The sequence below is a fragment of the Microchirus variegatus genome (assembly GCF_963457635.1).
Source record: "Microchirus variegatus genome assembly, chromosome: 15".
NCBI lineage: Eukaryota > Metazoa > Chordata > Actinopteri > Pleuronectiformes > Soleidae > Microchirus > Microchirus variegatus.
In genome coordinates this window covers 16,870,340-16,884,282 of record NC_139816.1, presented here as the reverse complement: position 1 = coordinate 16,884,282, position 13,943 = coordinate 16,870,340, and the positions used below count along the sequence as shown (strand labels likewise).

Here is a 13,943-nt window from a genome sequence, read left to right as displayed (position 1 = left end):
CTGCCGTGAAACAAATCAGAAACTTGCTACGCTGCCGTCTCTGAATACCAGTCTCTGCCACCTCATCACAATGTTAATATCAACTGTCGACAGGAGCAGACCAGGAAACGGTCCACCTGGGCCCACTTTTAAGCTAAAGTCAATTAGTGGGGTCACTGACCTCTTCAGATCTCCACTTATTATATTTTGTGAGGCCAAAAAAAGTGTAAACCACAGGGAGTGAGGACATTATCTTGTCTGGTCCTCACAAGTTTAAAGGGAACAGACTACAGTATATACAGAGGCTATAAGAATTTTCAACAAATAGTGTCTTATATCCTTTTTTTTTTAGCACTACGCAATCTGATGTCATTTTCACCAACTGCATAAACACAACTGGGCAAAAAGTACTCAAAATGTTTAAAGTCAGATTTAATTTGTGAAGAGAACTTGTATAACTTTGACTCAAAAACACATACATTAAGACGACAAAACATTTTTTTTTAAGCCTGAATGTGACCTGTACATGACCCCTCCCATTCCCATATAAGGAGTTGTGTATTATTCCCACTGCACATGCAGCACGGATCTGTGCCACGTGAGCACTGAGGTCTAAGACTTGGTTTTAAGGTTAGGGTTAGGCGTTTAGTTGTGATGCTTAAGGTTAGGGTAAGGGAGGGTGAGGATGCATTATATCTATGAGGGTCCTCACCAAGAATGCTGGGCAAACATGAGTATGTGTCTTAAAATGAATTTAAATGTTGGTTTGAAACAATCATTATAAGACCAGAATGTTTGAGGGTTAAAGCTTTTTATAAAATTCCGAATAAATGTGTTTGTTTGATGACCTTCATAATGGGGGCAGAGGTTTAAAATATAACATAAATAATTAAACAGGGAAGACATGTTTTAAGTTTATGGCCAGGCAAGTTTTAGGTTGTTTGAAATGAATGCAGGCCACAATAATGAAGTCAAATAGTGTGTGTGTGTGTGTGTGTGTGTGTGTGTGCGTGCGGCCCTTTATTTGCTCAGTGGCAGTTTGCATCTCAGCACCCACACTGATATGAAACAGTTTGTTTTTAGCAGATTGCTTTCCACCTGTTGAAATGTTTTCTTAACAGGTTTCAACATTGTAAACCAGAAACTATGTAATTGCAACACAATCTGTTGCTGCAGCGGATAATAACTCGACAATAACAAACAGATGTCAGTGATTGATCACTTGCCAAACACTCATGAATATCCATACCAGGGTTAATGTAGCTATAACGAAAACTAACAAAACAACTGAAACTGAAGTGTTTGTTTACAAAGCTGCAAAAGTTGTTGTGAAAATGTGCTTAGTGTTTGTCTTTGCAAATGTATTTATTTTTTACTCATTTTATACTTTTGATTTCATATGAAGTGTGTTTATTTTTTTCACTGCGAGCAATTTTTTTTTCATTCATAATAAAATGTTTACAGTTTGTTTTTGTTTACAATGTGGGCCATAAGGATGTGCAAGTTAAACGCAACATTCAATTTGTAATTATTTGAGTGGAATTGGTTCATTCTAAGTGAATCAAACCTCTAGTCTATTTGTTTATTTGTTTACCCTCTGATTGAGCTCCTGAGACTGGTGGATGTTCATCTGTCCAAATACATTTTTAAAACATCTTTTGCTGTTTTTTTTTTTTTACAAAATACTTTTTGAATTAAACCCGCTCTAACAAATAATTAAAACAAAAAGTCAAAACTAAACAAAAACAAGCAGAGTTGTCTCCTGTAATTAGCTGTAGGTGACTGGATTTGCTTGAGTTAAGTTGAAGACATTTCTGGATGAGAGGACTATGACCTGGATGACTTAAAACCTTCACAGACATGAGCAGAATTTTTCTGTGCTGCTCTAATCTCAAACACATGTGGACCTACAGGTCTCTTACTTTCAGTTTGAAGGTCCAGGTTGGTTCCTGAAGTGCAGAGGTTCATCTTTGGACCAGTCACTCATCACAGATGGACAGTTGGGTAATGGAGAGACAGCTGTCTCTCTGTGCTTCTCATGTCTGCAAACACAAAAAAACAGTTTTTATTCCTTAATCTGTCACTGGATCAGAGTCTGAGGGTCTTTCTTTGTGGACTTTGCACATTCTCCATGTGAGAACATAGGTATTCTCAGGGTTTTCCAGTTTCCTTCCAGAGTTCAAAAAAACATAGCAAAGGTTAACTGGACACTCGCTGATTCTTAGATATTATGTCAAAGTTTATTCTCATATAAACTTTAATATACAAACAAAAGGAAGCAGGTCTCTTACATTGAGTCTGAAGGTTGCTTCCTGAAGTATACAGAGGTTCATCTTTGGACCAGTCAGTTCTCACAGACACTGGAGAGGTTGCCGTGTCCTCATCGTCATTCCTCACTCGTCACTCAACATCATCTGGCCTTCACTCGGTCTGAGAGAAAAACAAGTGACACTGATCGTAAATCAGCTGAATCACTGATAAATCGTCTTATGTAGCTCTGAATAGCTCCTTTGTTACATACATTTGTAAAATAAAGAGTAATGTCAATGACTTTGTAGCAGGTCCCTTCCCTCCCATGAACAGATTAGTTTTATTAAAACATGACAGTGGGTCTTGATCCCAGAGACACTAACACAATTAAACTGATCACAGTTACATTAGCCGAAACACTCCATAGAAATCCATAATGTCTATTAAAGGTAACAGATTCTTAATGACGTCCTATGAAATACCACAGTGTGGAAGGGAATATTGAGTACTACTAGTTGGCCGGTGTGATGTTTCTTGATTTTCCATTTCATTGTGCGCATTTGTCACTAATACATGACGACTACTCGTTGCCTTTTACTTTCTCTTCAGCTGCCAAAGCTCTCCCCATAAAGTGCAAATGAACCACGAGTTATGAGACAATTTCCACAATCACATGCTGCTTCCTAATGTCATTTAACACAGGTCGTTTGTTATTAGTTTTATCGAGAGACTGTTATTGGCAGAAATGACACACTGTGCGTTTAAGTCGAGGCGTTAAAATAAATTTACTTGGTGTAAAAAATAATTCCTCCGGTACTCAAGATATATTCTTCTGTGTAATTGTGTTCAACTGCACTTGTCGAACATAACCTATCGCAGAACAAGTACCACTTCAATTCCAAGTGGGCTTTTCTAGCAACAGGTGGCGACTTGTGCGTATCCCAACAATCGTCTTTGCAGCAAACTGGGGGCAACAGTGACTGCCGAGAAGATCCACAACTGCGGGTTGTCATGGAAACCACAGAAATAAAGCAATGTAATATTGACAAGGCAACCAAGGTGGACAGCAAACAATCATCACAGCTGCACATGACGTGACCTCAAAATCACCACAGGGGAAATTTCTTTACAGCGACAGCAGGAAACAAAACGGAAAAAATGTAAATACTACTGTTTTTGTGTTAGTTCACGTTCATCATGGATTTATCGAGATTACGTAAGAAAGAGTAGCTATCTCCAGTTCTGCTGCATTAATTGTGATCATCTTCATTCCCTCATTTCCCGTCCTTTATTCTCCACCAGATCGGGCTGAACGATTTGATTTAAAAATCAGTGATTGGAATTGAATTTCAAGTCCACCTTCACTTCGGGAATTTACTTTATTATTGATTTAACATCCTAAGGACCTGGCATCCACATGAGTGGACATCACATGAGAGAAAGAGAAAATAGTTTTTTCTATGTATATTTGTTTGCGATTTAACAGCCCACAATACTGAAGGATTGATTTGGTCACAGAATTACTGACAAACGCCATTTCAAGAAAAGCTGGACATGTGTAATTGAACTCTTCTTGAGGAAAGAAAGGATGACGGATTTTTGGAGAGTAAAATGCATTTTGTTGACCTTTTTTTCATAATGTTGTCATTTTATCAGGCTATTCATGTTTGCCCGATGTGTGTCACAGTTGTGGCAGCATTGACACTTGAATTGTGCTACAGTGGGTGTACTGTTCCCACTATAAAGCCATTGCTTTCGAAGGTGTCAAGAAGTTTAAGACGCATGAAAAAACTCCTTCATGTTCAACAGAGCCAACAGAGAACATCATGAAATAATGCAAAACGACGTAACATGATCGTTTTTTAACTGTTAATCGTATTTTTGTTTTAACCTTACATGAATTATGAACTTTTTAATGAAATAAATTAATGGGCAAATCATTACTTTAACCAGAGGGCATAACAGTGGGTTTGTTGCTTTAATAATCCCATTTATTCTGGCTACATGAGTTATCTGTGATGCAGCGACTCGTTTTACTGCATTACTATACAATACTGATGGTTTAAATAGCCATAATGATGTTATTAAGTGGTAGATTAATACAGGCAGAATGCTGAAGACAGACTAGGTGCTAAATGGAAGGCTCGCCACTGGTCTATACCATACTTGATCATGCTTAGCGTGGGCCCTATTTACACATACTGTGCCAGGTGAAAATGCATACCAAACAGGAGCTCAGGTTAAATCAAGATGGAGAATTGCCACATGAAATGCTGTCAAAATATTAATGACTAAACCCCAACATAAGGATGAGAATGTAAAAAATATTAAATAATTCTAAAATATAATTTTTGTACATAAAATGGAATAGAACAGAAAACAACCGAAAATAGAAGGAGAAAACCTGGTTCTGCTTTGCCTTCTACATCTACATCTACATCCCCCACTGCCTTAACACTACACCACCTCTGCTCACCCCCCTCACATCTTGTTCTTTTCCCTTTTTGATCTCACACACGCAGACCTGCACTGCTGAGTGCACCCTTATTTTGTTAGCAGTAATTGGAGAGGCATGATGTCAGTGAAATGCAGCCCAACTGGACTTGTAAACCAAATGCTTATTTGATTTTTTTTTTCTTTTAGGTACAGTCTGCACCTCTCACTCTTGGCATCAAAGCCTTCTCTTCTGATTCTCCCCCCCCCAAAAAAAAAAAGATTGATCAATCTGAGCTCATGTGAGTTGAACCAAAGCTCAAAGTTCAACAAGCTACAAACTTTTACTTATTTATTTTCTGTCATTGATTTGAATCGTCAATGAGTCTGTGCTCACACCAGTCACCCATGCATCACCACAGCAGGCATAACATTTACTTTTGTAGTCCAACTTTCCCCGTGTAGTTAGTTTAATGAAACAGTTGGAGAGATGCTTCACTTTCCCCTCTTTTTCTTCAACTCATTAAATCCTCCCTCAGACTGCAGGCTTTGAACAGAAGCATAAATTGCAGACTGTGGCCTGTGAACAACATGGAAAACAGACAATTAAAAAAAAAAAAAAAAAAAAAAATCCTGCCCAATCCTGCCCTGTCCTCTGCATTCCCAGTCTTCTCTTCACCTTCAGCTTTCTAATAAGAGTCTTGAAGTTGACATTCATTTTTTTTTTCCCCAGGGCCAAACACTCCTGCTGGTGCTGTCTGCTTTCTAATTGTAACAATAATTGTGGTTCCGGCTAATCTTTGGCAGGGCTGTGACCCCAGCCTGCTCCGAGCGGATTTGAGATAATGAAATAATTGCCCCAAACGCTTTTTTCCCCCCCACAAGCATCCGCTGAATCCTGGACCCCTCAGACGGAGAGGCATCAACAGTCATTCAGTCTCTATCAGCGGCATTTTCCACTTTAATTGAAAATTTAGATTGTTGTTGACCCACTGGGTGAGGTTTGGTGGACTGAGCAGCGGAGAGGGAGGACAGCGTGCAGCTCTAATGGAGAGGGTGGGCCAGAGAATGTCATTTATCCATCACTGTATGAGGATGTGAATGCGTTTTCGGTCGCCATCATCCGTCTTTTCCCAGTTCTGCATATGTGCGTTTGCGATAATGAGAGGTGAACACAAACGTCAGAGGATTTCACCGTGCTTCATTTATCATGCGGGAGGTTCATTAGTCAGAGTGCATGGCCTAACATGACTCTGATCGGGACAAGTGTGCATTTATGTTCTGTTGCACTCTCCCTTAACCGGACCTTAGAGACATCGGGTTTGAACGATCTCCAGCAGCTCTCCTGCTATTAAAGCATTACCCCCATCTGCTTCCATTTCACCCAGCGCTGTCCTCACAGAATCTGCCTCACTAACTAATGAGCGTGGAAGAACGCCTGTAGTCATGAACATATTAAGTAACTTAGTGCTCTCCACATGTCTCCGTAAGCAGCACAAACTTTTCAGATGTTTTATTGTGATGGCATGTTGCGGCAGTTCGCGGCAAATAACACACAGGGACGTGACGTCAATCCGTGCCTCAAAGTGTGGTGCACGTACCACTAGTGGTACGTGAGCTTCATCTGGTGCTATGTGAAAAGGCAACGCCCCCTTTTCATGGATGTAGCCGAGGCTACCCGCGATTGACTTTTACTTTTTTTTGTTTGTTTTTTAAAAAATGTTGTCAACTTGCACCTACATGGAAACCGTGCACCAGCTGGAAATGTTGGTAATGACGCACCGTCCATTAAAACCACGCAAATCACAATGTACTGAGTCGTCTCTCACCATTTGTCCATCGACATCTTAGCGATCGCTGAGGTACCAGCTGATTCCACTACATAGTTCATTGCCGCCGTTTCATACATTTTTACACACAAACATGGATAATATACATTCACTTCCTGGTCCGGAAAATGTTTCCTTCACCCGAGGAACACAAGCGCTATAGGACTAAAATGTGTATTGCATGTTTGAGAGGGGGAAAATGACAGGAGGTCATTATTTTGTGTATACTGAAATGAAGCATTTACAATGTAACCCGTATTAATTTTGGCCATAAACTCATGGTCTGAAATTTATGATAAAATATTTGTGATCACTGTACTGTTGGTACATGGGCTGAATAAATAATCGTATGGACCTCGTATTGAATTGTATTCATCCCTATGATTGTTTGCTTGTTTTGGGCTTGCTGTTTCTAATGATTTTTTTTGGTTGGCCAGTTCACTAGTTTGTGCACCGGAAATAAACTCACACTACTTTTTTCCCCCCACCAGAATCCACCTTGTTTGCTGTGTTCTTTACAGCAACACCAACCACCTCAGTGTATCTTAGACACCAACATCCTGAAGTGGAGGCGGGCTGCCAGGTTTATTTTCCACATGATACTTGGAGGAAAATCAGAAAATACTATTTTGCTATACAAGTGTCTGAAGTATATGTGAAGAAGAGGATAATGAGAGAGCGAATTGTCTTATTGGGAATAAATCTGCCTCCTGTTTACACTACTGTGTTTTAATGTTGGTGATAATGGTATTGCATCCAGAGCTCAATATTTCCTCAGGTGGTACTTGGGTATAAAAAGTTTGAGAACCGCTAATAGAGGATGTTGGCATAGCTTTAACACCACACTCACAAGACACTTTATTAGGTTCATGTTTTTGTTAATGCACATTTTTCTCATAAGCCAATCAAATGGCAGCAACCCAATGCATTCGGTCATGTCGACCTGCTGAAGCTTAAAAAGAGAATCATAAGGGAAAGGGGAAAAGGTGATTAAAGTGACTTTGAATACAGCATGGTTGTAAGTACCAGATGGGCCATCTGAGTATTTTAGGAAACTGCTAATCCAGTGGGATTTTCATGCACAACAGAGAACGGTCCAAAAAAAGAGAAAAATATCCAGTGACTGAAAAATGCCTTGATGCCAGAGGTCAGAGGAGAATGGCTTAATTGGTTCAAGGTACTCAACAGAAACTCCATCCATCCATCCATTTTTATCCTCCACATGAGGGTCGCGGGGGTGCTGTGCCAATCTCAACTGACATAGGGCGATAAGCGGTGTACACCCTGGACAGAACCCCTGTCCATCATAGGGCCAAACAACAACAAACAGTCAAGTTTACCTAATCTCCATATTGCATGTTTTTGGACTGTGGGAGGAAGCCGAACAAACCAAGGAAAACCCAGGCACACGCGGGGAGAACATGCAAACTCCATGCAGAAAGGCCCCTGTTCTGACCATCCGGGGTATTCTTGCTGCAAAGGCAAGCGGCACTCGACAGAAACTCAAATAACTACAAATGAAATTACCATAAGTTACTGACTGTATTAATGATTTGTCTGATTTGGGCTCTACAATAAGTGTCCTGAAAGTGAGGCAGCTCAATGGAATTCATCATCATCATTATCTGGAATCTCATCCCAGCATTTCTGACTCCACGCGGGATTTTTCTTTTTTTTCCTTTTCTAGTTTTAGAACTCGACTGACGTCTGATTCACTTGACACCACCTGAGGACATTCAGACTGCACACAGCTCCCTATAGAGACACCGTGAAGATTTAATCATGTTGTGAGTGGAGAGGACAAACCAAAGGGGGGGAAAAAAGAGACTTACAGTCATTATTAAATGCACAATATATCTGCTGTCATAAAAAAAAAACAAATACATAAAAATGTGGTTCTGCTACCTCTTCATTATGTCTCACAGATAAACAAGAGCAATGCAACAATAAAATAAAAGTAAATTGCTAATATAGATGCCCACGTATAACCCAGCTGAAATTTTCTCTTTCACCTATTGAAATGACATTATTTCTATTTCTTATTTAATTAATATTCAGGCTTTACATTGTGTTCTGAGACACAGATCAAATAAAAGTGCTCCCTAGCCATTATATCCTCCATATTACATCCTGCTCCATGATGAAAGATAAACAGATCTCTTTTTCCAGCATGAAAAAAAAATCTATATTTCTGAAGAAATTTGTAAATTAGATCCTCTCTCTGAAACACACACACACACAGATGCATTTATGAACTTTGTCCACAGATGTATATATTTAAAGCCATAAAGGCAGTATATATACAGTGATGGTGGTTATGAATCACCCTCAGGTTCAGCAGGCAGGTACAGAGGAGTTCTATAAAATTGCATACACTTCATTAATGAAACAATGTTCCCATTTTCGGGAGCCAAAGCAAAGTATTACCATCAGCGGCGCCTGAAATAAAGTATAATAAAGTTCTGTGCTGAACAGCATTTACATCCCGGTTCTTTCACTATTTATCAAACTAATTAAACTGACTGGGGAACAAAAGCCAAATCAGCTCATTCAGTTTCCTTAATTGCTTTTGACGCAATGCACAGATCATGGGAGATAAGATCCGCAGTCAGCGTTAGAATTAGTAGCATTTTTAATTAGCCTCTTTCATAGAGACAGTCACTGGCTGTGACAACACTCCAGAGCGGGAATGACCTGATTCACATTAAGGCTATTTCTTAATTGCAATGCTCCACAGCATTGTCAGAGTAAGAGATTAAAGCAAATATTCCCGCTCCATCATTACGACAATCAGTGACGGTGACGACTTTTAAGAACAGACAACCTGAAAATGACCTCAGCTGCAGCGATGCAAGGGTTTTTCTTTAGTAGAAATCCGTTCATTGTCAAGATAAAAATTTTACAGTAGTTCACAAATAAAGTCACTAAATCAGGACGTGAAAACGGGGAAGATCCTAAAAACAACCATCATGTGACTTCATATTCATAATAATGTTCTGTGGTAACAACAAAACCATGGAAAACGAGAAACTCCGATGTTTACCTGCGACTGTCAAATTGATCATGGTTTGACCTCATTATTGCCACATCCAGATGAAAGCGTGACATTAAATATGTTGTTGTGTGAATGTGTTAAGCCCTAAAAAAATGAAAGCATTTTTACACTTTAGAACCATTATGTGAGTGCTATTTTGGCATGAAGTGGCCATTTCATTGGATGTTTCCATGCGTTTGTAGATCAAACGTTAGTGCTTCAAGTCTGTTTTAAGGAAAAGTCAGTCATCTTTTCAAACCTAAACCTTTTTGAAAGAAGTAGATTTGTCTTTTCACACAGACGCTCCAGCTTAAACAACTTCACAGCTCAAACTTCCTACAGGAACGACCTGTAGGAGGTGCACAGCATCCGCCCCCAACATACTGGACCAGCACTTAGTCGTCATGGCTACAGTGATAAACTTGCAATTAAAATGAATGCAATAACACTAAACTTTCCCCCCCAGAAAACAAACCAATGATGTCAAAGTCACTCGGTGTCTGGCTTCACCTCAATGTGTATTTTGACGCTCCGATTGTTGTTTGTTCCCGCCATAATCACCATGATCACTGGAGCTCGTCAAAACAAGTCGAGCCACTTTCTTTGTGCCCATAGGTTTTACAGTTTGTAGAGACTGTGGTATCTTACAGACAGCACAGACACAACACACATAATAGAGTGAGATAAACTAAAATAAATGACAAAAAAAATAGAAAGAGAAACTCAGTTTTGTATATATATATATATATATATATACACACATACATATATGCCCTATTAACACCATTTGCAATTATCAAAATATATTTGTTTTTTATGTCTGTGATGGTTAAATGAATAAAACATAATTACTATTGTTATCCATAATTGTTCTAGTTTACTTTTTTACAAACAGAACAGGAAAAAAAAAATAGTGAAGCACATTAATTATAAGATGTCAAATTACTTTTTAGTTTATTTACATTCCTGAACAGAAGAATTAGTTTTAGTGGTTGAATGTGATGCTTGATTAATTTCTGACTCCTCAGATGGAAGCCCAGTGAGTCGGCTCAAAACTGGGTAGAAAAAAAAGGTGAATTCAGTTTGTTATTAGCCAAATACATAATACATTTTTTAGTTTTAAACACGTTTTTGAAAGATTTTTAATTTCATATATACACTCAAATGCATAGTTTAGATAGTGACAATTGCTTAAAATAGGTTCTGCTAACCACTCTAAACTGTCCCTTACTGTCTTGTGACTGCTGTGTTGGGCTGAAACTCACCAATCAGTCGACTCGACCACTTGACAATCTGATTGAGAGCATTCCTGCTTCTCCGGAGACGAGTTTCCAAACCTTGCAATCAGACAGTGACCTGCACTGGAGCCAGCCACCAAAATAAACTGCTGCACAGACGTGTGGGCTTTTTTACATCAACATGCTCCAGATGGACAGAAAGACAGACAGACGGATTACTTAATGTGTGTCTTATTCAGGGTTTTTATGACTGGATCAGAAACTTTTTAACTTGTCCTGTAGTTACTTGAATATCACCTCAATGTTGTGTTGTGTTGGGTTTTCCCTGTAGTGCTGAGAAAATATGTCTTGTCATGATTTGATTGCATCATGATACTTGGGTGCTGATTCGATTTGTAATTCCGATTAATTTGTGATAATTTGATAAAATCACTAACCGAACACTGTGTCCCGAGTTTCCTGACAGAAACCAGCATTCTTACACTGACAACCAAACACGTTTAGGCAGTAATTTCAGAGTAAATGTAAAAGTCTTTTGTTCAGCACGCAAGAAATTAGATCGTGTTCACATAAATTAGGTGAGGTCAAAGTGTCTGTGTTTGTTGTGGGATTAGAGGAGAGATTAAAGCAGATCACAATCTGAGACGCTTTCAGTCGTCTAAAAAGTAAGAGCCGAGGCTGCAGTTCACAATCCGGGCTTTATTACCCGAGTCGAGAGCCCCCACTGAGGAAAAAAAAAAATTCTTTCTTATTGATAAACACAAATCTTAGAGTTAAAAACGTAAACTGCACAGAGCATTTCAGATTGAGTGCAAATGTGTGTTTTACATTGAAAATAATATGCGACCAAATATTTTACTCTGAACATTTCGGTCCACGTTGCCGTCCTGAGAGGTTCGGAAATGAGATTCTGCTGTCGTGTATAATCCGCTTCTATAATGACTTCCCCTGTAAAAGGCACAGATAGTCTAAGCCCACAGGGGCTTGCTAAGTAACTGCCAGAGAGCCATGGCTACTCACCACTAACACAGACTGCTTACTATAAATACACCACGTCTGCAGAGCGGCTCTTCTCCACAGCTCTGCTGCCCGAGCACCGTAAACAGACGAGCTTCTGTCCTCGCTGTGCAGGTGACACAGCAGAGGCTGCTGAGCGAGTGACAGTTTTAATATAATTTAATGTTTCCCTACAATGAGCCGTCTGTGGTGGTTCATCACATCCGTCATTGAAACATTATTAATGAAAATCCCATTATGGTGTTTTAAATTCATTTTACAGAAAGCCGTGACACAAGGCCGCAAGAGTTATGACTTACACGACAAAGCTGCTTTTATGAGACAGTGACTGAATATGATGGTAAGATAAATAGGGATTATGACTATTATTGACAGAAGAGGCAGTCATCAAGTTATCATTTACTTATTTTGTTGCATTCTAAGAAACTCAACAGAGGTCTGCCATAACTAAAAATCAAGGTCAGGTCACTTAAAAAAATGTGTACTGATTTGCAAAATAGTGGATATTAACATAGACATAATCATAATTTCAATCAAATAACACCAACACTGAAGCAGCGGCAGCAGCAACAACAACAGGATTAACAGCAGATGCAACATCTTCAACTGCATCTTCAGCAGCAGATGCAACAGAAGACGATACAGCTTCAGCAGCAACACCAGACAAAACAGCAACCTCAACAGCAACAGCAGATGCTACAGCTTCAGCAACGGCGGATTCAGCAACTATAGCTTCAGCAGGAGATTCAACTGCTTCAGCAACATCAGCAGCAATAGATTCAGCAACAGCTGCTTCAGCAGCAACAGCAGATAAGAAAGCAACTTCAACAGCAACAGCTGATTCTACAACTTCCACAACAGCAAAAGAGACTCACCCGGTGAAATGTGTGTGTGGAGGTCCTGACCTGGAGTCCTGCTGACAAACATGTCTTAAATATCCATGAACGTGCTGATGCCTGGTGTCCACCTGAAGGACAGGGTTAGAGACAGATATTATTGTCTTCACAGCTGCAGCAGTGGGACTAAAGGCAACGTAGTGTACGTGTGTGGCCAATATCTGTCTTCATGTCATGTGTGGAAATCACTAAAACAGAACTCTGGACCTGATGCAGCTCACTGCAATTCAGCCATCATCACACGCTTACAAGTTACACCTGTGCTCCTCTAGTTAGAGGCGTGTCAAGCATGTCTGTCTTTGTGGAGTGGATTATGTGAAATGTGTGTGTGTGTATGTGTATATGTATATATATATATATATATATATATATATATATATATATATATATATATATATTTTTGAACTATGATAAAGTGAATTACTTAAGAAAGTTGTACCTCATTTTAATTTTATAAACAACTTTCAGGTCACACCACATGACAATTTAGTACATCTAATCATCTAGTACAACAAATCAAATTCTTTATATATATATATACATATATATGTATATATATAGATATAAATTAATAAATCAAGATTCAATATTTTAAAAGACCACATATGTTTTTAGAAAAATAACAGTCAGTACAATTCAACTCAACATAACATAACATAAAGTAATTTTCATAAGTAATATAATTCTTTTTAAGCTTTAAAAAAAAAAAAAAATTCATGCTGAAATGTCATCCACCCCCCATATAATATATATACACAGTATATATTGTTGAACCACTGCAAGAAGGTTGCTGGTTCAAATCCCAGTTTGACAGAGGGGCCTTTTGGTTTGCATGTTCTCTATGTGTGCGTTCTCTCCTGGTTTGTGATTCATTGACTAATTGTATATGAATGTGTGAGTGAATGGCCGCTCTATGTCAGCTGGGATTGGCTGCTCCTCCCACGAGCGGTAAATACATTTCTGTCTGTTTGTTGCACAAATTCTTATTTCCTCTCCTCTAATGACCTGTGTCTGTATCCACAGATTTCCAAATATCAGATGAAAGATTCTGCAAAGTGAGCAGTTGTTCAGAAGCTGCCGGAGGGACGAGCAGATGAACAGTTTCCAAAGGCACATTTTATGCTGTGCTTTTATATCTCCGGATTTATTGGTTTGTTACAATACCCACTACAACTATACTATCAAATATAAAAGTTACATCAAATCTTTTTTATCGCTTGTTTTCAAAATGCTCTCCGATTCCATGTATTTCACCCTTTACGAGGCT

The 13,943-nt window shown here is 39.0% G+C and overlaps 1 long non-coding RNA gene across 1 annotated transcript; it reads right to left on the bottom strand.

The window, feature by feature from the left end:
* Positions 1-1,928: 1,928 nt before the first annotated feature.
* On the bottom strand, positions 1,929-12,784 carry LOC310937384. Its single transcript, XR_014593017.1, has 3 exons — positions 12,656-12,784; positions 2,271-2,409; positions 1,929-2,021 (listed from the first exon to the last, which is right to left on the bottom strand). It is a non-coding gene; the product is annotated as an uncharacterized lncRNA (long non-coding RNA).
* Between the last annotated feature and the right edge of the window lie 1,159 nt (positions 12,785-13,943).